At 36.1% G+C, this 23,246-nt stretch overlaps 1 protein-coding gene across 6 annotated transcripts in view; it reads left to right on the top strand.

Annotated features, from left to right (window-relative positions):
* The window catches only part of NCOA1 (nuclear receptor coactivator 1), a 237,210-nt gene that overhangs the window by 95,182 nt on the left and 118,782 nt on the right, over positions 1 to 23,246 (top strand). Inside the window, exon 3 of one of the 6 annotated variants that reach the window (XM_059405243.1) lies at positions 16,015 to 16,080. The exons of the other annotated variants lie outside the window; for them this stretch is intronic. The gene's annotated coding sequence lies outside the window, so the exon portion shown is untranslated. The remainder of the gene's footprint in view (positions 1 to 16,014; positions 16,081 to 23,246) is intronic. 6 annotated transcript variants of the gene reach the window in all.

Here is a 23,246-nt window from a genome sequence, read left to right on the forward strand (position 1 = left end):
TCCCAAGTAAGCTTCTGCTGCAAGGCAAATTCAAGAATATCAGTTGAGGGGCGCCTGGGTGGCTCAGTGGGTTAAAGCCTCTGCTTTCGGCTCAGGTCATGATCCCGGGGTCCTGGGATCAAGCCCCACATCGGGCTCTCTGCTCAGCGGGGAGCCTTCTTCCTCCTTTCTCTCTGTCTGCCTCTCTGCCTACTTGTGATCTCTGTCTGTCAAATAAATAAATAAATCTTTAAAAAAAAAAGCATATCAGTTGAGTTTATACAGTATTATTCATTGTAAATGATGAAGTTGGCTTTTGGGGATCACCCTTGGGTAAGGTAAAATGACCCATTGAGGTTCTAGACCTTTAAGGATGAGGGATCAAATACCTCAGCAGCTCTGTGGAGAGGTGAGAGTCTTGGGGCCCTTGCCCAGCCATCAGCCTGTCTCTCGTTATTACAGCTTCATTTGATGAAAATCAAGAAAACTGTTTTTCTCTTCAAATTGCTATCCCCTCCTACTTTTTTTGGTGCTGTTTTGAAGTAGTAACCATGGTTACTAGTAGAGGCTCTTTAGAGCTTTATAAACCTCAGTTTCACAGCTGGAGGCAGAATGATCTAGATAAAAGCATAAGAATAAAGCTTACTGTGGTTCCTCCACCCGCCCCCCTCTTAGAACTGAGTTCTTTCATTAGGGAGCACTTTGCATAAAGTGAAATGTTCTTTGTTCTCACTAGAGTAGACAACATTTTTATTTAAAATAACAGTAGCCCCTGGCTCCTTCTTAGAGTCCCACTCCCTTGTCTTCCGCCAGAATCTACCCTCTCTCTATCCTCTTCTTTCTGTTCTCTTTTTCTTTACCACCTTCCCTGGCCCAATAGTGAGTAATTAGTAATACTGAGATTTAAGGCTCAGATGGAAAAGATTGTGAAGTTGCAGGTTTAGGTTAATGGGGTGAAAAGGGAATGAAGGAGCGCTAAAACCTTGATACAATGGTACCAGGAGCATGTTTGCCAGGATCTAGAAGAATCAAGGACCAGCTTTTATCCAAGGTCCAGCATAAGTGATTTCTAGAAGGATGGCTAGGCAGCAAATACTATCTTGAGGAATGACACTGTTGAGAAGGGAGAGGAAATCTCTATTTATTAAGCATCTAATAAGTATTTAATACCTGCATAGGTAGTTGCTACTCTATCATGCTCTAATACTAAGCTGAAGGGATTCTTTAAAATTTTAAAATGACTCTGGGGTGCCTGGGTGGCTCAGTGGGTTAAGCCGCTGCCTTTGGCTCAGGTCATGATCTCAGGGTCCTGGGATCGAGTCCCGCATTGGGCTCTCTGCTCAGCAGGGAGCCTGCTTCCCTCACTCTCTCTCTCTCTGCCTGCCTCTCTGTCTACTTGTGATTTCTCTCTGTCAAATAAATAAATAAAATCTTTAAAAAAAAACCTTATAAAATGACTCATAGTTGTTTTCTTTGTAGTGATTTTCTATTCTGAAACTATGTCACCTTCACTTACAGCTGGTTCATCTGGTTTCTTGATGTGATCTAGACCAGATGTTGGCAAACTACAGCCAGTGGGCTAAATCTGGCCTGCAGCCTGTTTTTTGTAAATAAAGTTTTATTAGAACACAGCCACCATACTCATTAGTTTGTATTGTCAGTGGCTGCATTTCTACTCTGAAGGCAAGTTGAGTAGTTGCTAGGGAGACCATATAGCCTGCAAAACCTAAAATATTTACTAACTGGCTCTTCACAGAGCAGTTTACCAACCCCTCTAGGTATCCATTCATCTTGGACCCGATGTGGGAATGGTCAAAATGGGAGGAAAGCACACTATTAGGTTATACTATTTGTGGATATTAGGATAGTGGCAGCATGAAAAGAGGTTTTGGGGGATTTGCATGAATGTGACTTTCTGGGCCCTTTTTAATCGTTAGCCCCAAACTAAACTTTGAAAGGAAACCTTAAGTGTGAATATTGTGGCCCTTTTCTTTTTTAATACACTTATTTGCTATTTTTTATTCCTACATATATACCTATGATCATAGTCTTGTATGGACTTATTCTAATTTTGTTATTCATTTGTATACTCATATAAATGTAGATTTACATAAGTATCTTAATTGGAAGTGGCCCTGAAGATCATCTGCTCTAACATACGTGTTTTACACATGGCAGAAACTGAGTTTCTGAGAAGTTGTCCTATATACCAGATGTCACAAAAGCAGGTTAGTGGCAAATCTGAGGGGTAAAAACCTGATGTTTTGACTAATTCCTGCTGTCATGCATTCACCCATGAAGCCTCCTCTGTAAGACCTTGCCCAGTGTATCTTTAAGGAGGACTTAAAAAACTAAAGCTGAAGAGGAGAGAAACATTAATTCTAGATTCTTATTTAATTCTGCTGCTGATTGATATCTTTGCAAATTTTTAGTAAGTATATCATTCTTTGATAGAAGTAAAAATCTAGAATGTAAATTAGGCTTATAAGGATGATTACAGACTAAGTTCTAGATATTTGCTTCATTTCCAGGTAAATGTGCAATTATTCAAGTAGACACAGCCACTATTTACAGTTCTCGAGTAATTTAATTTATAAGTGGAACATTGGAGAATCCAGAATCTGTGTTCTAAGTAGGTTACATAAATGTGTTTAAATGTTTTTCACTTGTGAACTGAATAAACTATATTTTGTAATTTGTAATAAAAAGACTTTATGGGGCTCCAGGGTGGCTCATTTGGTAAAGTGACTGCCTTCGGCTCAGGTCATGATTTCAGGGTCCTGGGATTGAGCCCCACATTAGGCTCCCTGCTTGCCTCCTTCTCCCTCTCCCTCTCTGTCTGCTCCTCCTCCTACTTGTGCTATCACCGTCAAATAAATAAAAAATTTTTTAAAAGACTTAATTTATGATTTCATGACTTGATGAAAAGATCCCTTAAGAAGATATGCTTTATCTAAAAAGACAAAAGAAATATACCAGAAATTATAGCCATTTTATTTTTATATTCCTGATAGGGATATTCCCATCACAATTGGGGCAGAGTCATTATTTTCCTTAAAAAGCCTCTCCCTTTATTGCATCAGAAAATAATCATAGAATTTCTTCTTGCTGGTTCTCTGGGGACCCGTTTTAGATGAGAAGAATCCTAAGAGAAGCTCACACAAGGTCTACGTTGGAAACCGTACTAAAAGAGCAGATATTCGCATGCTTTTGGCATATTCTGAGGATGATTTAAAAAAAACCTCGACATCATTATTTGCCTATGTTTAATGAATCTCTGCAGAGTTGTGTAATTGCTCCTTTTTTCCTGTATGTGGTAAGTCAGGCCCCTCTACTTCCTTTCCTTTTACATTGAAAAGTGTTTAAAAATTTTTCCTTAACTTTCCTTTCTTTTGTAGTATAATGAACAAATTGATATAGCTCAATAAATTTAACAAAAAAATTTTTTTTAAGATTTCATGTATTTATTTGACAGAGAGAGAGATCACAAGTAGGCAGAGAGGCAGGCAGAGAGAGAGGAAAGCAGGCTCCCTGGCTGGGCTCCATCCCAGGATCCTGAGATCATGACCTGAGCCGAAGGCGGGGACTTAACCCACTGAGCCACCCAGGTGCCCCAAATTTAACCAATCTTAACTATAAATTAGTTATGTTCAACTTTTACAGTATACGATTGCTATGTAATCTTTCAGAAATTAAAGCCATTTTAACAAGTCAATATGTATATTTAGTTTTATATTTTTATTGAAGGCTTATGTCCGAATGGGTGTCTACAGAAAGAGAATCAAATGGAACATATGTTTGTTTAAGTTTGGAATCCTAAATCAATGCTGTAATAAATTACACCTGGTTCATTGGAATTGAGACTGATATATAATCATATTGGTTTGGATATCACTTATCTGGAATTCTGATTTGCAAACATAGTTTAATGTTCTAAGCTAGTAGCTGGGAGTTCTTTGAAACCATGTTTCGCCTTGATAGTTACAAAAATAATTGATTACTCTTACTGTTGTTTGAAATTTAAAATTTAATTTGTTAATAAAAAAGAACCAGGTGCAAAGTGCTGCTTTGTTTTCAAACTTATTAACATGTCTCCAGTTTATTGAATTCTATTTAAATTTATAAGACATAAGTGTCTAACATGAGTTCCATGAACCCCTTCAGAGGATCATTAAACTCTACTGATATTTTATTAAAATTTTTTTTTCCTTGTGGGAATTGTTTTGTGATGATTAGTGTCTGTAGCATTTTGGAAGGCAGGTATGCTCACCACTATACCACCAACGCACATTTTGTAGTCTCAAAGCTGTCCATCAACCAAACAAGGTTAAAAACCACTTTTATAGGACTTCTGAAGCATTGTACTCTCCAAAGGAATATTGAAGGTAAATTTGCTTTGCGTCCTAGAATTACTTAATCATAGAATTTTGGAGTGACCAACTTGAAGCCCCCAGAAGTTACCCAAGGATTAGCAGAGAAGGCGGTGGGGCTCTTGTGGTATCCTGATTGATAACTTAAGGCCTTTTCAGCCTTCGAGCCTCAGCACAGAGGGTGTGGAGCTTCAAATTGATAGCAAGGTATTTGTATTTGAATAGAAAGCTTTTGTGAGCCCAGTAGAAATCTTGAATAATTTGCTCCAGTAGTTTCATGAAGTATTAGAGTGATGCTAGTTTATGTAGTTTCTTAGAGGATGGATAAATGGAGGTCCCTGTAGTCTCAAAGGAGAATCTCTTAATCTTCACAAAAAAATTATACCTTTGGCAGTGTCCATGATGAATAGAATTTAGGCACATTACATTCATTCTGTTAGCAAATATTTATTGTGTGCCTACTATGTGGATGTAGGTTTCACCAGCTGATAAAGAGTAATTGTGGAAAATTAATGAGATTGTGTTAATTTAATAATATCTATCAGCAGTTTAATGTTGAAAAATGTTTTCTTTTTTTTTTTAAGATTAATTTATTTTAAGAGAGAGAGAGAGAGCATGAGCGGGAGGGGTAGAGGGAAGGGAGAGAGAATCTCAAGCAGGCTCTGTGCTTACCCCACAGCCCTACGTGGGGCTCAGTCTCTGGACCCCGAGATTGCAACCTGAGCTGAAACCAAGAGTCAGACTCTTAATTTACTATGCCACCCACGTACCCTGGAAGATGTTTTTCTTTCCAGTCACAAACCCAGAGAAGAAAATGTCATATAATAATACTGATAGGAGTTTTTGTATGATAGTCTTTAGTATGCAGGTTGACAGAGTTATGAAATATTACAAATTCTCAGACTACTGGGAATTAAAGAAATTGCCTTATTTAAATAAGGACCAAAGCTAAAAATCCAAGATTTTCATTTTATTTATCACTCTTCACTATCTGATTGAGATTTAACTATTGTTCTTAAGTTAATGATCTTTTATTGTTTAAATTTGTGGTCACATTTCTCACTGTGAACATAGAACCTGAATTTTTATATTATTTGGTAATATTAGTAGCATAGTTACAAGTAGCTAAAGCTATAGCAAATTAATTTGAAGTAATCTTTTTAAAATTTATTTTAATTTTTTTTTATTTTAAAAAATATTTTATTTATTTATTTGATAGAGAGAGGGAGCATGAGCGGGGGGAGAAACAAGGAGAGAGGGAGAAGCAGACTCATTGCTGAGCAGGGAGCTCACTGTGGGATTTGATCCCAGGACCATAGGATCATGACCTGAGCTGAAGGCAGACACTTAACAGACTGAGCCACCCAGTTGCCCAATTTGAAGTATTCTTTTTTTTTTTTCTAATTTGAAGTATTCTTAAATGAACATAGAGTCAAATGAATTTAAGATTACACATGATTGTAATCACTTTTCATATATGCTTAAGAGGCTTTCAAAGTAAGGACTTTATGATTTAATATCTAATTACATTTCAAAGAATTAAAGACTAATCCCATTTTACAATATTCATTTTACACGGTATGCTCGAGATTTATGAACTGTGAGATTTTGTGCATATCTTTACAGTACCAGTTAATCAGTTTGGCTTTTAAAACTGGAACAAGATTCTTCAACATTCTGACTCCTATTTTAAGATTCCTTACTCAGTTCAGCTTATTAAAAAAAAAAAAAAAACTCCAACGAAATACTAACAATGTCGTATTTCTGTTGTGTTTGTTTTCAACAAAACAAATTCTATATCTATATTCTATATCTATATTTCTATGTATCTATATATCATTCCATATCTTTTAAAATGTATTTATTTTAAAATTTAAACATGTAAGGTATGTAATTGGTTTTCAGGGGTGAATTTATGATGAAGTATTTTGATTACAGGCAGTAAGATTCAACTGATGCAGGAACCTCAGTTGTGTCCTGCCCCTCCCTCCTTTCTGTGCTCCCATGATTAGTATCCTGAGCTTATAACCTTATATTTATTACATTCTAATTTATTGCATATTTATTGTATTGTATCTTTCCTCAACTAAACTCCCCCTATTCCCAAGTCCTTGAGGACAAGGCTCTAGATCAACTTTGAATCTTCAGAATGTAGCACACAGCAGATACTCATATATTTCTTAAATGAATGGACTGATTGAGGGACATGAGGGACTTATCTTTGAGTTTTCTATACTCACCAAACAAGATTTTAAACTCTGGGGTACTCTATAATGGTTTTCCAGAGCCTATATGTCTCCAGAGAGATTGATTGATTGATTGATTGATTTTAATTGGTGTACATAATTGTAGGGGCTGGCAAATCTGAAATCTGCAGAACAGGCTGGCAGGCTGTACACCCAGGAAAATGTTGATGATGCAGCTCAAGTCTGAAGATGTCTACAGGCAGAATTACCTCTTCCTTGGGGAACTTCAGTCTTTTTTCCTCTTAAGGTCTTCAACTGATTGGATGAAGCCCACCTATATTATGGAGAATAGTCTGCTTTATTCAGAATCTCCTGACTTAAATGTTAATTTATCTTCAAATCCAGAGTCAGAATGTCTACAAGGGAAGAAGGAAGAACTATTGCAAAAAGTGAAAGAAGTTTAAGAGACATATATCCCAATGCTGAGGACTTCATCTGGATCCTGATTAGATCAAACCAGTTGTAAAAAAATGGATTTTGTTAGGCGAACAGAAAAAATTTAAAATGGAGTAGGTATTAGATGATAGGAAGGAATTGTAATTGTACTGGATATAATAATTGGTATTGTTCCATTTTAAGAATGAGAAAAAAGAGGACTCTCTATAGACTGAAGTTTTTATGGGTCAAACAAATAGAATATCTGGGATGGCTTTAAAATACTCTTTCTCTCCATGCCTATAGTAGGTAGAACATTAGTAATTGCTAAAGTTGGGTAATGGTTATAAAGGGATTTATTGTATTATTTCTGTGTATAAAAGGTTCTATAAAATTTTTTTTAAATGAGTAAAAGTATAATAAAAACAGAGCTTGTCACATAGTAAAAAAAAGGAAGTTGGGCACCTGGGTGGCTCAGTTGGTTAAGCGACTGCCTTCAGCTCAGGTCATGATGCCGGAATCCCAGGATCCAGTCCCGCATCAGGCTCCCAGCTCCGCGGGGAGTCTGCGTCTCTCTCTGACCTTCTCCACACTCATGCTTGGTCTCATTGTTTCTCTCTCAAACAAATAAATAAAATCTTTAAAAAAAAAAAAAGTTAATTCATCTTAAAAAAAAATAGCCTTCATATAAGCATCTGGATTGGTGTTTGATCATGTATCTGGGTACTGTGGCTTCACCAAGTTGACATGTAAAAGTAACCGTCATAGGTACCGAGTAAGTGATTAATTTCAGTGGGAAAAAGATTTCTAAGGGGCACCTGGGTGGCTCAGCTCAGGTCACAATCCCAGAGTCCTGTGATGGAGTCCCACATCCGGGCTCCCTACTCAGCAAGGAGTCTGCTTCCCCCTCTGCCTCTCCCCCTCACTCTCTCACACTCTTTCACTCTCTCTCCCTCAAATAAATAAATAAATAAAAATATAAAAAAGAAGGGGAAAGATTCCTCAGCATTTTCATAAAGAAATCAGCTATGGAAAAATTGAAATTTGTATAAAGAATACTAGTAAGTTAAAAAAGAAACATGCATGAGTAGCTATGGCCAAGACTGTATTTATATATTAGAATCTTATTTTTGTTTTACTTTATTTTTTATATTAACATATAATGTATTATTTGCTTCAGGGGTACAGGTCTGTGAATCATCAGTCTTACACAATTCACAGCACTCACCATAGCACATACCCTCCCTAATGTGCGTATCCCGCTACACTGTCCCTCCCTCCACCTCTCACCACGCCAGCAACCCTCAGTTTGTTTCCTGAGATTAAAAGTCTCTTATGGTTTTGTCTCCCTCCTCATCCCTTCTTGTTTCATATCAGAATCTTATTGAAGTGCAACATAGGAAACAATTGAAGCATATGAACAAATACTACATACTGTATAAGTTAGGAAATTTTCGGGGATCAGTGATCAGAATGGGATAGATTTAAGAAAATATTTTTCAAAAATATGCATTTTGATCTGATTTTGCAGAATGTGTACATGCTATGTATACATATGTGGAGTTGGGGAATAATCTCAGTAAGTACAATACCAAAGGCCTTTGAGAGTCTCTGGGAGGGAAAGGCGGGGGAAAACTGAAAGAGGGCCTTGAGTATACATTTTATATCTGTTAAGCTAGACAACTAAAACAACAACAACTTCTTGAAAGTTAATTAGGAGGGAAGTGATTAATTAAAACATTCCTTGCAGATACTGTCCTGCATATATAGTGGACTAGAGTGGTTTCTAAGCCCCCAACCACAGGAGATGAGAGCGTGGACAGAGATTTATAAATAGAAAGATAATCCAAGTCTCATAGAGGTTGCTGTAGAACTTTGTGATTTCATGTTACAGACAAAGACAGAGAGGATGGATATACTAAGTTTGCCTAAACTGGCAGTCTGACACTTAAAAGAGTGATGTTAATTTTGATAGCGATGTGGAAATCGAGAGTGGGCAGGTAGAATACGGTGCATGATGTACTTGCATGACTTAGTAGATACTCCATGAGGTAAAACATATTGTAGTGTATTCTATTATTCCCAGCATTCCACTCTGAGGCATAGAATGCTCCTTTTAAGGGATTTAAAAAAAAAGGTTTATTTATGTATTTGAGAGAGTGAGAGCGCACAAAAGTACAGTGGGGAGAGGCAGAGGGAGAGGGCATCTCAAGCAAACTCTGTGCTGAGTGCCCAGCGCAGAGCCCGGAGCCCACGCAAGCCTCCGTCCCACCACCCTGAGATCATGACCTGAGCCAAAACCAAGAGACCAGTGCTTACCAAACTGTGCCACCCAGGCGCCCCTTAAGGAATTTTATCCTACTTGGTGAGGTCAGCAGACTTTGGTTACAAAATTTATAGTATAGAATCTAATATTTGAAGATATCAAACTACTGATAAATTATCTCTGTCAATTGTGTAGTTAGTATCTGCTGTGATGAAGACAAAAAAACTGTAGAAGTTCAAAATGGGAGGGTATTTACCACTATTTTCTGGGAAGAATTTATGAAGGATGTCAGATTTAAGCTCTCATAAAATAGCATTTGGAGCATCTTACATAGTAGAGCTAATGGGGCAAGTGGAAAGCCTCACAAGTGGGAGGCTTAGCTATGACTGAAATATACTACATGTTTTAAAAGAAAGCTCTGTTAATTTGGATTATCTTTTAATTTATACAGAGCCCTTCTGCCTGCTTATTGTGTCTGGTGAGTCATTTTTATAGGCCTCAGCCTTAGCCCTACTGTTTACATGGAGCCCTGGCGACCTGAAACTGTAGCCTCAGTCAGTTATTTTTACCTTTTTCTCTCACTCCCCTTCTCTTTAGCCTGTCAGTCTCAAAAAATCATGAGTGCATTGGTCACTTCTTGAAAGTAACACTGAGATTATCTGTTATTTCCCACCTGTTGTTCTTTACTTTGTCATCACACTGTGTGTGCTTTTGTTTTCATTACTTTGCTTTGCCCATAGTCCTAACAGTGGGGATATTCCTTGGTCCGGTCACATAGTCCTACCATTGTCATTGTGCTGTGGCCTGCCTCCTCTTGCTTTCTTTCCAGATAGGAGCTTTTTTCAATGGTAGTATTTCTTTCTGTGCGTGCGTCTCAGGCCCAACTCTGATTTGTTTTCCAAACCTTTTTACCTCCTACTGTTTCAGTTCCATGGTAAATCTTTTCTTTGGATTACATTTATAGCAGTTTTTATGATATGCACAGAATTTGAATTACTGAAATAAAACTGCATTTATTTTCTGTATCCTAGTTAATATTCTTTGCCTCAGTTTTTATCAAGTCGACTGATTTCTTTCCAAGTAGTCTATATCTTCAAGGTTTCAGTACATATTATCATCTTGCAATAAAAAATAGTTGGTATTGCTGAGGCTTGTCACTTTTATAAGTTTAAAATATTAATGCAGTTTACATGGAAAACTTTCTACAATTCTGTAGCTTCAATATTATTTTTAAAATAATACTGTATACTTATAATCAGTGAAACTACATTTTTAACAGTCCTGGGAAAAAAGGATTTAAGAGCTCCTGAGCATTTAATCCCACTCCTTTCTGTGACAGTTTTATTAATTGGGATTCCTCTGGAGATTGTTCTTTGGAAAAAAAGCCCTACCTTCTTCCCACCTTTTCCCAAGAGGTTAGAATACAAGTATTCCTTTCCTCGCATGTACTTTAAACTTAGTTAGAATTATTATGTCTCCTCCCCTCCACCTTCATTGTTCATTTTTACTACTTCTGTAGTTTCAAAAAATACTCACTCTAATTAAAATTCAGGATGGCCACTGAGACTTCAATGTAGCTTTCATTTGTTATATTAGGTATAATTTGCTAAATGGTCGCGTGGTTGGGGAAGACTACCAACAAGTAATTGGATGGTCAGCTGATAAACTATTTTTTTCATAAATGTTAAATTCTTTTAAACGTCTATGTAATAACTGGTATTTTTCTTAAATATTTTTCTTCAGGTAATCAGTATATTTGTGTTAATAAATAAGAGCATAAGTAGAGCTATTTAAAATATTTATATTGTTAGTTGCCATAAAATACTATTCTATAATCTCCTTAATTTATTGAATAAAAAATTGTTGTCCTCCATCAAAAAGTATATTAGTGTGACCCAAGCAGTAGTATGTATACCCAACCTAAGAGATGACATTTTACCAGTACAATGGAAACTCCCTTTGTATGTTTGTCTTAACTCATCCCTCTTCCTACCTCCCCACAAGTGTAAATACTATACTACATTTTGTGATTTTTAAAAAATTTTTAAAAGATTTTATTTATTTTAGAGTAGGGAAGGGGGAGAGTGCCAGTATGAGTGGGGAGAGGGGCAGAGGGAGAGAATCTTCAAGCTGACTCCCCACCCAGTATGCAGCCTGAGCCAGGGCTTGACCTTACTGAGCTCAGCAGTGTTCAACCCACTGGGCCAGCCACATGCCCTTTTAATTTTTATTCTTTTTTATTTTTAAAAAAATTACTAGAGTGAGCGAGAGAGAGAGAGAGAGAGAGCATAGTCGGGGGGAGGAGCAGAGGAAGAGGGAGAAACAGACTCGCCACTGAGCAGGGAGCCTGACGCCAGCTAGATCCTGGGACTCTGGGATCATGACCTGAGCTGAAGGCAGACGTTTAATGGACCAAGCCACACAGACACTCCTGCCACCTCTTTTAATTTTTTGAAAATAAGTCTTGCTGCATATATATCTATGCTAAACAGAATAGTATTGATTTATTTATTTCTGAACTTTATAATAAATGGCATATTGTGTGTTTCTTTTTAAGATCTTCTTGTAGGTCTCTAAGATTCATTTACATTGCTCTCTAGATTTTTCTCATGGCTAGTTGTAAATACGCAATAATATTATTTTATTGTTGATTGATACACTCGTTCTTGTTTTTTCTATTATTATTATGTGGTATTATGAACAATATCACAATGAGTATTCTCATACACATCTTGTGGTATACATGTGTAAACACACCTGTACCTAGGAATAGAATTGCTGGACCATATGGTATATGCATTTTCAGTTTCAGATAATGCTAAATTATTTTCCAGTTCAATTTGTGGCACAGAGTGGCTAGATGTACACTAAAAATTTCCTGTTCTTCCTGGGCACAGATTAGGTTGTCCTTTCCATCTTTTTTTGCATTAGGAATGTCTACTTAGATGAGATCTATTATGTAGAATATGAGTAGAAGTAATGTATGCCTCTTATAGGCTTGGCCCACAGAAATCTGCCATGTGTGATCATCCAGTTTCTTTTTTTCCATCATTTGGCCAAGTTGTGTTTCTCCCATACCAATTCTTGCATTTTTCCCTCCCCCTGTTAGGTACACTGTGCCAGTTATAACTGTATAGATAAAATAGAGGTGGTGGTCAGTGACTCTCTCTGCCTTATTTCTGTTTTTAAAGTCAATACTCCAAATAATTCACAATTATCTACAATATCTTCTATGTTCTCTTGATACCCTTTATTAAGTAAGGATATTCTCTTTAAGATTTTTCTAAAAATGTTACCAGGAATGTTGAATTTCATTAAATGTTTTACCAGTTACTATGGAAATGATCATTTGAGTTTTCTCCCTTGATCTATTAATTTTGTGAATAATATTTATATCTTTGTAATGTTAAATCACACTTGTATCCCTAGCATAAACTCATATGGACAAATCTTTTTCATCAGTACATGCAGTTTGCTAATACAAGTATCTTTCAGTAAGAACATTTTTTTAGATTCTTAGTTTGGATAGTAAGGGATGCTCTGTAAAGTGCCTGTTTCAGAAATTCCCAAACTTCCCCAGTTCATGGTGCCCTTAGAAAGACCAAACAAAAGAAATACCTAAAAGCTATATTTATTAAGCAGTTGGGTTCAAACGACTTCATATTTATGTCCTAATAGCTTAGTAGCTGTTTGAAAAAAGTACATAGATAAATTCAAAGAAAAGGCTATATTTTCATTTTATTTTTAAATAACTGCAATTATAGTCAGCCTTGAACAATGCAGGGATTAGGAGCACTGATCCTCTGCACAATCAAAAAGCCTCCAAACTTAACTACTTAATAGTCTACTCTTGACTGGAAGCCTTACTGATAATACAGTCAATTGATACATAGTTTGTATTTTTACAATGAAGTAAGCCAGAGAAAAAGAAATGCTTTTAAAATTATGAGGAAAAGAAAATAGAATATTGTACAGCACAGTTCAAACCCATGCTGTTGGAGTCAACTGTACTTACTAGTGGGATGTGTGTGCTTGAAATTATTGCATAACTTCTCAAATCTTGGAATGAGATTGGGCACTGCCACGCTCATTTCCTGTTCCATGTTGATTTTCACATGGTGATTGCTTTTTTATTGCAGCAACTACCATAAACTCAGATTCACAAAGAGGTCATCAAAAGGAATGCAGTGTGATTTAATGTTGAAACTATGAAAGAAAGCATGTGATATTTGACAGATGTTGTATATTGCTGTTTCCTTCAAATTGAAAACATCCCTTGATTCCACTGGTGGGTTCACTGTGGCACCTCAGGGTGACTTGGACCGTAGTTTGGAAGCTATAGAACTAGGTAGGTCCTGAGTTTTGGAGAAAGGATAGTGAATGACAATGTGGACATTAAAGAATACGGCATTTTCCCCCCATTTGATACACCTTATAAAGTATTGAGGTGATTGGAATAACAAAGGATATCAGCCCCACTTTTAATAAAATGTGCTTTATAAATTCATTTTTTGTGATGAGGCCTCGATTGTGAGGGATACCTGTATTTTATTTAGAGTTTCACACCTGTGTTTAAGAGTAAGATCGACATATTTCCTTTACTAATACTGTTTGGTTTTAGTATTAAAGTTATACTGGCCTCATAGGATAAATTGGGGAATATTTCCATTTCTGGGAAAGTTTTTGGTAAAATTCAACTGCCTTGTGAGAAGATTTTTTTAAAAATTGTTACGATTGGGTTTTCTTTTTTTTCATTTGCTTGTCTATATTTTCTTATTTTCTATAATGCCATGTAATATACCTTTAAGAACAAGCAGTCTTATATCAAGACACAAAAGAAAATCTGTATATGAAGTTAATTCTTAGTTTGATCACTCAGTTCAAATCCTGTACTGTTAAGGCTAATTGACTCATGATTTGGGAGAAAATTTTTTAAACTATTGATTTAGTTTTCTTGAGACCAGTAGGATTATTAAGTCTTTCTGTATCTTCCTGGTTAGTTAGCTTTTTTTTTTTTTTAAATTAAGGGAAACTTTTTTTTTAATAACTTTAGATTTATAGAAAAGTACAAAAATAGTATATTAAGTTCTAGTATGCCCTTCATCAACCCCACCCCATTCTTGACATCTTCCATTACCATGATACATATGTTAAAACTAGGACAGCGGTGTTGACTAATTAAACTTCAGGCTTTATTAGGATTTGAATAGTTTTTATTTTATTTTATTTTATTTTTTAATTGATATCCTCTTTCTGTCTGGGGCCAACCCAGAGTATCCCTTTGTTTTTGGTGGTCATGTCTCTCCAATCTCCTAAGTCTATGACTCTTTCTTAGTTTTTCCTTATTTTTTTGACCTTGACTCTTGAGGTGTGCTAACCAGCTGTGCTATAGAATATCTCCCTATCTGGGTTTATCTCGTGTTTTTCTCATGGTCAGACTGAGGTTATGAGAAGAATACCACCAAAAGGAAGTGCCATTCTCATCACATCATTTTAGGGGGTAGGTGATATCCACCACGTCACTGATGATGGTGAATTAACCTTCCTCACATGGCTGAGGTAGTGTTGGCAGGTTTTCCCATCATGAAGTTATTGCTCTTCTCTTTCCCCACTTAATTCTTTGGTAACGAGTTCCTAAACCACTAAGTCTAGAGATTAAGCACCATCTCTTAGAAGGAGGGGTAGCGCCATATATTTTTTGGAATTCTTCTCTTTACTCATTTGTTCCGTCATATGTTTATATTAGTGTGCCCTAGGTTAGTTTTAATGGGTTTTGTTTTAAGAAATTACCTATTTCATTTAAGTTTTCAAATCTGTTCGTGGAAATGTTTTCATAATATCCTATTTGTTTAATCTTTGGTTTATTTATAGTTAGGTTCTCCTTCATTTTTAATAATTAATTTGTATCTTTTTTTTCTTGACCTCATCAAGGGTATTTTGTTATTGATTTCAAAGAACCAGCTTTTGGTTTTATCATTCTCTTTATTGTGTTGTTTTCCATTTCATTGATTTATACTTTTATATTTCTTGCTCTTTATTTTTTTTAAGGTGAGGTTATTTGTTGAAATAACTTTATAGTTAGACATTTAGCCCATTAGTTTTCAACCATTCTTCTTTCCTAATATTAAAATAAAACTTTCAACCATTTCTTCTTTCCTAATATTTATGGGAATACATTCTCCTCTGAATGTTGCTTTTGCTGCATTTTATAGTTTTGAAATGTAGCATTTTCATTATTGTTTCGTTCTTAGTTTTACAGTTTTTTCTCTTAAGAAATAATTGTTTTCTGGTATTGTTTCTTGAATTGTGCGTTATTTAGAGGTGGAGTTTTAAATTTCCAATTGCTTGGCAGTTTTGTGTTTAGTTTCTTTTTGACTTTTTTTTCATTGTGTTGTGAATCAGAGAATATAGTCCTGGTGGTAGTGATTATTCTGTTCTCTCCTGCATGTTTCTTAACCTCTCTTTCATACTTTCCTTTCTAGTGACCGTGTAGGCTACTGTAAATTTGTCATAGCTGGAAATTTTTACGACAAATTTTTAAATTTTTACTGATATTTTATAATAGTGCTGTATTTACTTGTGTGTTTTGTGATTTTCTTCTTGAATTCTGAACTCCTTTTCTTTGGAATCCTGTGTAAGTATGAAAACTCTTTGGTTTAAGTTCAGGATATATTCTTCTAGAGTGGATTTTTATTTCCTTCTACTATATGCTTGGAGTTGGGGGGCTTGGTCTGTCAACCTGGATTTTAACTTAAAATTCTTACTCTTGGTTTTTTAGGAACATCCACATGGTGTAGATGATTCAGGCATCAAATTCTCATGATGTGTTTGCTAAAACAAAGAGGTAAATTTTCCTTGATGTTTGCCTTTGAGGTATTTTTGATGTTTGAGTTCATCCTTTTCCTGGGTTATTGTCCATTTGGGTCCCGGCTTTGTCTGATGGCATGAGACCTCAGGAGGCCTGAGCCTTTTTCCTTGATCTCTCTTACTCTTAGTTTATGCCCCCTGTGTTTCCTGGCAGCTTTGCTGCTTGCTTTTCCATCTTTTTTCTTGATTTGTTTCCATTGCTGATGTTGGTGGTTTTCCCTTGCATTCTTTATGGGGTATCCATCACTGAAAACGGTAATTTTTATATTTTATTGAGCAGTTTCAGATGCTATGTAGCAGAAATTTTTAAGACCTCTAGTATATTTCAGAGACTGGAAATCCTGTTGGAAATTCTTCAAAAGAATAATTTCTAGAAACCAGTCCAGACCCACAGACTAGAATCTGCAGAATGCAGGTCCTGTGGGTATTTTTAAAAAATTCTTAGATAATTTGGATACACTATAAGTTTTGATAACCACTGGCATAGAAAATGTTAAAGACTTTTTGTGTAAGCTTAAATAATTAAACATTCATAGCTAATGTTTACTGAAGGTAAGTTAACATACATAGTAGGCATGCAATAATCCTGGCTGTTAGTAGTAGTATTACATGCTGGGCTCTATTCTAAATCCTTCACACATCTTGTAATCTGTTCCTCACAACAGTGCTATAGCTACTACTCCTATTCTCATTTTATAAATGAGAAATTGAAGCACAGCAATATTAAAAACTTACTCAATAATACATAGCTAACAGATAGCACAATTGGTACTTGAATCCAGATAGTTAATATAATTCCAGAGCATATAAGCTTAACCCCTAGTCCCTATGGTCTTCCAGATAACTAGCATCTTATTGATTCCCAGAAGGAATCTAACGTTGTAGAATATAGCAAGAAAAATATATTTGAATTATTATATATTCATGTCACTTCAGTATAGGTATAAGGGAAGCAGAATAGTATAGTAGAAACATCTTTGATTTACAGGAAGACAGGCATGAATCTTTTCCTTAATTGCTTACTGTATAGCTATGAGAAAGCAGTTTATCTTTTCTGAGTTTTTACTTTTCTTATTGGTAAAAGAGGATAATTATTTTTACTTCGTGGAGATTTTGAAGAAATAAATAGAACCTGTAATGTGTTGCTTAACCATATGCAAAGTGGAAGATCAGTATCAGGATTTATGGTATTCCCTAAGAAAACTGTGTTGATTCCCGTTCAGGAGATTATAATAAGCCTTAGTCTAGGAGCAGAGCAGTTGGATGGTACTGGATAATGGTGCTGGTGGGGGCCACATCGACTCTGTCGAGAATATATTTGGTGACACACACTGCCCTAGATTCTGGAGATACAGAAGTGAGTAAGACATAGCCTTCCTGTTCTCAACGAGTTGACAGTCTGCTTGCGCGCATCCAGACAGATATGTAGGCAAATACTTTGCTAGCTGCTACAGTGTGGTAAACATAGAGTGTTACGGGGACACATAGGAGAGATACTCAACCAAACCTTAGTGGATGAAGAATGGCTTCCCAGAAGGAGAATGATGATGTGGGGGATTAGAATCATAAATCTAGAGAGGAGGCAAAGCTAAGGCTGGTAGAAATTGTCATTGCACTAAAAGTGTCCCATTCACTAACAAAATCTTCCACATTAATGAAAATATCAGAGATGTTAAGAAAGTTTATCAGGGTCTAGGCTTTACTAAAGCAGTTTTTAAAGGTAAAATAAAAGTAAAACATAATATTGAAATATCTATTAAAGAGATTTCTGAGGTATTGTGCTTTCTGAGGCCTATGTGCTTGTTATTCGGTACTAGTGTCATATGAAGTTATGCTTCTCGGGAGGAGAGAGGGAGAAACAATGATCCTCAGAGGATGGAATGATAATTTGTGAACTGGGGTGAATATCGCCAGGTACTGTTTACACATTTCCTTTTCTCTCATCCTTGTTCACATGCGATGAAAAAAATATTTGTTTCAGTGACTCATTTATAGTTCATAGTTTTAATTTGGTATAGTACATTGCTCTGGTATAGATTTCCTGTTGATCAATAAAATTGTATGTATAGGCGTTGAGATTTCTTTTGATCTTTTTCTAGTGCCCCTTCCCAATAAAGTAACATACTAAAAATATGCAAGGGAAAGACCACTCCTTTGGCCAAACTGGGATATGAAAAAGGGAATGAATAAAGAAATTCTTAGAAGGGGAGGAAGGTGGGACTGGAAGAAAGAAGAGGATATTGAAATGGGCAGTTGTAATGGCTAGAATGGAATCCGTGATTATAGGAATAATGAATGAGGTTGGTCTTTAAAAATAACCCCAGGGCAAGCAGTATCTCTGCATGTTCTGGCAGCCAGATGATTGTGACTTGATGTAAGAGTATACTTTGATCTGCAACTCAACTTGTATATCCATATGAGGCCCACCAAGTACTGTGGTGTTTTGCAAGAGTAGTCCCTGACTGAAGCTGGGGAAAGTGGAGCAATTGGAAAGTTTAGAACCCAGTTGTAGGAGGACTAAAGCCCTTAATCCTCAGGGTTAAGCAAAGGGTAGAAAGAGGAAGGGGAAAATGAAATCAAGTTTGTAAAAATTAATTCTGGAAAAGATATTTTGGAAAGCTTGTAAAATGAGGTTGAAATTGTAAACGTGTTTTCTATAATAATAAATCTTAGCACACTAGGAGTAGCCAAAATCTTGAAGGGAGAAAAACAATTTTAGGCCACCCCCCCCAAAAAAAACTCTCTATAATGCTATACCACAAATTTACCTAGAATTCTTCCTTATTTGGACTTTTATGGCATGAAGTTGGGTGAAGTTGACAGACACATTGAGCATAAAAGAGTGTAGGTTCGGTGCTTATGGTTGTATTAGGATATATTGAATTCCTAGTATCTTTGGGACATTTGTGTCTCATTGGGGTTTATTTTAGCAAGAACTTTTGACTCTGGGCACTTTTCTAAGAGTTTGTTGCGTTTTAAAGGATTGTGATTCTTTGGGAAGGTTGAAAATAATTCTTGAAACTGGGCATTACTGATCGCTGTGCCTTCAACTTCTGCTAGTTTTCCTCTTATCTTTATTCATTTTCTCTCTCTCTCTCTCTTGCTCTCTCTCTCTCTCTCTTTTTTTTTTTTTTTTGTTTGCTCTTTCAGCTTTAACTGCTGCCCTGACCCCAAACATTGGGGTGTTTCCATAGTAATTCATTCTCCTCTCTCTACAGTTTTCCTTGGTCATCTCATGTACTCACTATCATCAATATGTCAGAGATTCCAGAACCTTTATATAACACTTGTTTGGAAGTCATCTGGATTTATCTGCTTGTATGTCATATTCATAATTAATGTAGACATAACTGAATTCATTAGCCTCTCCATCAGACATCTGTTATCTCCTGTAAACTCATTCTTGGCTTAGTAGCCTTAATATATACCCAGTCTCCTGTGCCAGGAAACGTGGTGTTTGTAGGAGCTTATTCAGAGAACATAATCCTGAATGTAAACAAAATTTTAGCCAGAAAGATGCCTTATCATAACATTGTGTTTTAATATTTTATTAATGTATTGATTTATTTTTTAAAGTAGGTTCCATGCCCAATGTGGGGCTTGAACTCATGACCCTGAGAAAAAGAGTCGCATGCTCTACCAACTGAGCCAGATAGATGCCCTGTAGTATTGTTTTTAATAGCAAAAAATTAGAACCAATCTCAAGTCCTGCACCACTGCTTTGATTAAAAACTGTGTCACAGAGAGAGCGAGGAGTGTTTCTCAGATTATACAAATCTTTTTAGAAGAATACTTAATAGCATGAGAAGTTATATACATAAATTTAGTGAAAAAAGATGCTTTGAAGCAATATGTGCACTGTGAATCCATAATCATTAAAACAAAACCATATCTAGATCTATGTTTATAGAAGAGTAAATATACAGCTGTTTCCATTAATTCTAGTTGGAACACTTACGGGTTATTTTTATATTTTATTCTTTTTACTTACCTGTATTTTCTGGATTTGAATAGTAAACCTGAACTATATTTATAATTCAGACGTGTGGACAATGTGACCTCTCTTGTTCACCCCCAACTCTTGTTAATTTAGTCCAGTGCCTCATTCACCTCATTTGCTGCCATCAGTCCAGTCGCTCATCACATTGGAATTAGATTGCTACAACAACCCTCTTGCCTCCATTGCTCAGCTACCAGAGCCGTCTTCCTAAAGATCTTAGCCAGTTGGGTTCATTCTTTGCTTAATCCCTCCAGTTTAAGTAGTTAAATGTTAAATCCCCAAAACCGTCAAGTAGAATACATTTTGGATATTTTCCCTTGTTACGATTTGGTCTGAAGACCTGCAGCCAACTGGAATTTGGCCAGCTCGAGACTTAATGTAGCATTTTCTCCTAACCCTAACAAAGTCACTTTTGACCAGATAGCTGTGGCAGGTTTGGGGGGTAGGGGACCAGAGGAAGAGAGGGAGAGAGAAAATATAAATAGAACTCAGGCATTGCCAGATCTTTATTCTTTGTCCCTCTGCAACCCATCACATTTTGCCCTTGCTGGGTATTTGTTTGTTTCTATTCAAGGGACAATTTATTGGTTTTCTTGAGTGTTTAGTTAGTAAGAACAAATAGCCGAATAATGAAAATCCATCAGTTTTAGTGCCAATTATTATATCAGCAGATCCTATTAGGAGTATTTATTGAAGCATGTCATGCTAATAGTCCCAGAGTGTAATTATACTTGCAGATTTTTCTTGCTTTCAGGGAGTTTGTAACATGTTCCAGATGGTTAAATAGGAAAGAGTAGACATTTTGTACTGTCTTTTCAATTATGATTAAGAATTTGATGTTACATATTACTTATGTTATCATTCTTGCTTTTGTTAGATTTAAACATGAGAGGAATTTAAACAAAATGTGTTGGGTTTTTTTCTTTTCTTTTTTTAAAATTTCTTAACCATGGTCAACAATGAACAGGACCCTTCATAGACACTTTTCCCCTGTTAAGTTGTTTAATTGCTTTTAATTTAAGCATCATTAAAATCAGATAATTGCATCTTAAGGAGTAATTCTTTTATGAATGTAGTCCTTAATTTATTCTTGGAAAGTATTTACTTGGGTTTGTTTTAGACTTAAAATTACATGGTGAACCTTCTTGAAAATACTTACACAAGACTGAAATAGAATAATTTTCTAAACCGTTGATGGTTCTTTAACCTTTTTCCACAGAGCGGTGTGACCTTAGATTCAGCATTAGTGGGACATGCAATTTAAATTTGCCAGTGATAAGCGATGACTTTTCATTCATCTTTTCATGTTCTCCTGTCTACCCTTCACTGACCATCCAGCTACTTTCATTTGAAAGGATGTTTACCGAAGATTAGGCATATAACGTGTGAATGCAGAATAGAACAGTTTGTGGGTCATGGTTATCCAGACCCATAAACTGTGGCTTCTTATGACCTTGTATTAACCAGTTTGCTAACTGGTTAGTTGACTTGGAGAAATATGTTATTTTTCAATGAGCAATAGACTACTCTGTACTTCAATTTAACTACCTGTATATTTTTACAATGTAAATTTTGTGTGGTTGGGGGACAAATTGGTCTTGACCCTTTGACTACCATTCTCTGTCCTTGAAGCTCTCTTCAGGATTTCTTGCATACAAGAAAAAAAGGGAAAAAATACAAAAATATAATGCCAAAGTTATATTTTTGGTTATGAATACTGTATAGACTATTCCTGAAAGATTTTGTAGGAATAAAGCGATGATGCATTCTGTATCATCCAGCAAGATTTACTTCCTGTAATTTGCCTTTAAATATCTTTGCTAGTTCTCAGATTTTCCTGTTCCTTACTAAGATGCCACCTTTCTACCTTTTCTTGACCTTTTCTCCCCCAAACACCCCGCCTTCTCAGCCTCTGCACACTCTTTCAGTCTTCCTCGTGCCCGCTCTACAAATTCTTTACAGTTTTTCCAGGTAAAATTCTTATCCTTTCTATAAAATTCTTTAAATTCCTTCCCAGCAAGATAGCCTAACTGAGTAGCCTAAACTGAGACTTAAGAAGAACATGTCTTTGGGTAGATTCTGTTCATCTTGCTATAATAAACTGGTATTAAATTGGGATTTCTATTTTCATGGCTATTGCCAAGTTTTATATAGTTTGGTGTGTTTAGCATGTATGACAACTGTCATGATAAAGTTATTATTAACTGTCTGGGAATCTGGGAATATGGAAAGCAGTATGGGCATATTTGAATTCTTATTTGTGTGTTTATGTGTGTGCTTTAAAGATTTACTTATATATTTGAGAGAGAGGGAGCATGGGTACGGGCATGGGGGAATGGGCAGAGGGAGAGAATCTTCAAGTAGACCCCTCGCTTAGTGGGGAGCACAAGTGAGGATCTGACTCGTGACCCGTGAGATCATGGCCTAAGCTAAAACCAAGAGTCAGATGTTTAACTGACTGAGCCACCCATGCACCCCATGTGTGTTTTTAAAATGTTTTATATATTCACTGTCCCATATGTAAAACTTTGATTTTCTACAAAAGAGATGTTTAGGTAGGAATAATTTTTAAAAGAATGATTTGGGAGCACCTGGGTGGCTCAGGCAGTTGAGCATCAGACTCTTGATTTTGGCTCAGGTCATGATCTCAGGGTCCTGAGATGGAGCTCTTTGCTCAGCAGGGAGTCTGCTTATAGTTTTTTTTCCTCTCTCTCTCCCTATGTCCCTTCTCCCCTCTGCTTGCATTCTCTCTCTCTCAACCAAATAAATCTTTAAAAAAAAAAATAAAAGAATGGTTCACAGTAGGATTTCATTGAATGAGATATTTTAGCTTTGCTATAAAGAATGAGATTTGATCTATGAATTTAGTATATGCAAGACCTTTCCAGGCATATCTATATGAGTTAGACGTATGTGATGAAATTTAGGCTAATTGGGGAAAATATCTCTCTTGCAAGTGGAAAGAGATGATAACAGGATATTTGAAAAGCAATTCTATTTTGAATTCCTGATACTGTCTTTCATCTGGTTAACTAAGCTACGAATTTTCCTTACCTCTTCTTTGCAGTATCCCAGCCCCTATCACTTCTATCCACTACACTTTCCTCATTAGGCGAAAGGGGGTTGTGACTGTAACTCCCATA

The sequence above is a fragment of the Mustela nigripes genome, chromosome 7 (genome assembly GCF_022355385.1).
Source record: "Mustela nigripes isolate SB6536 chromosome 7, MUSNIG.SB6536, whole genome shotgun sequence".
NCBI lineage: Eukaryota > Metazoa > Chordata > Mammalia > Carnivora > Mustelidae > Mustela > Mustela nigripes.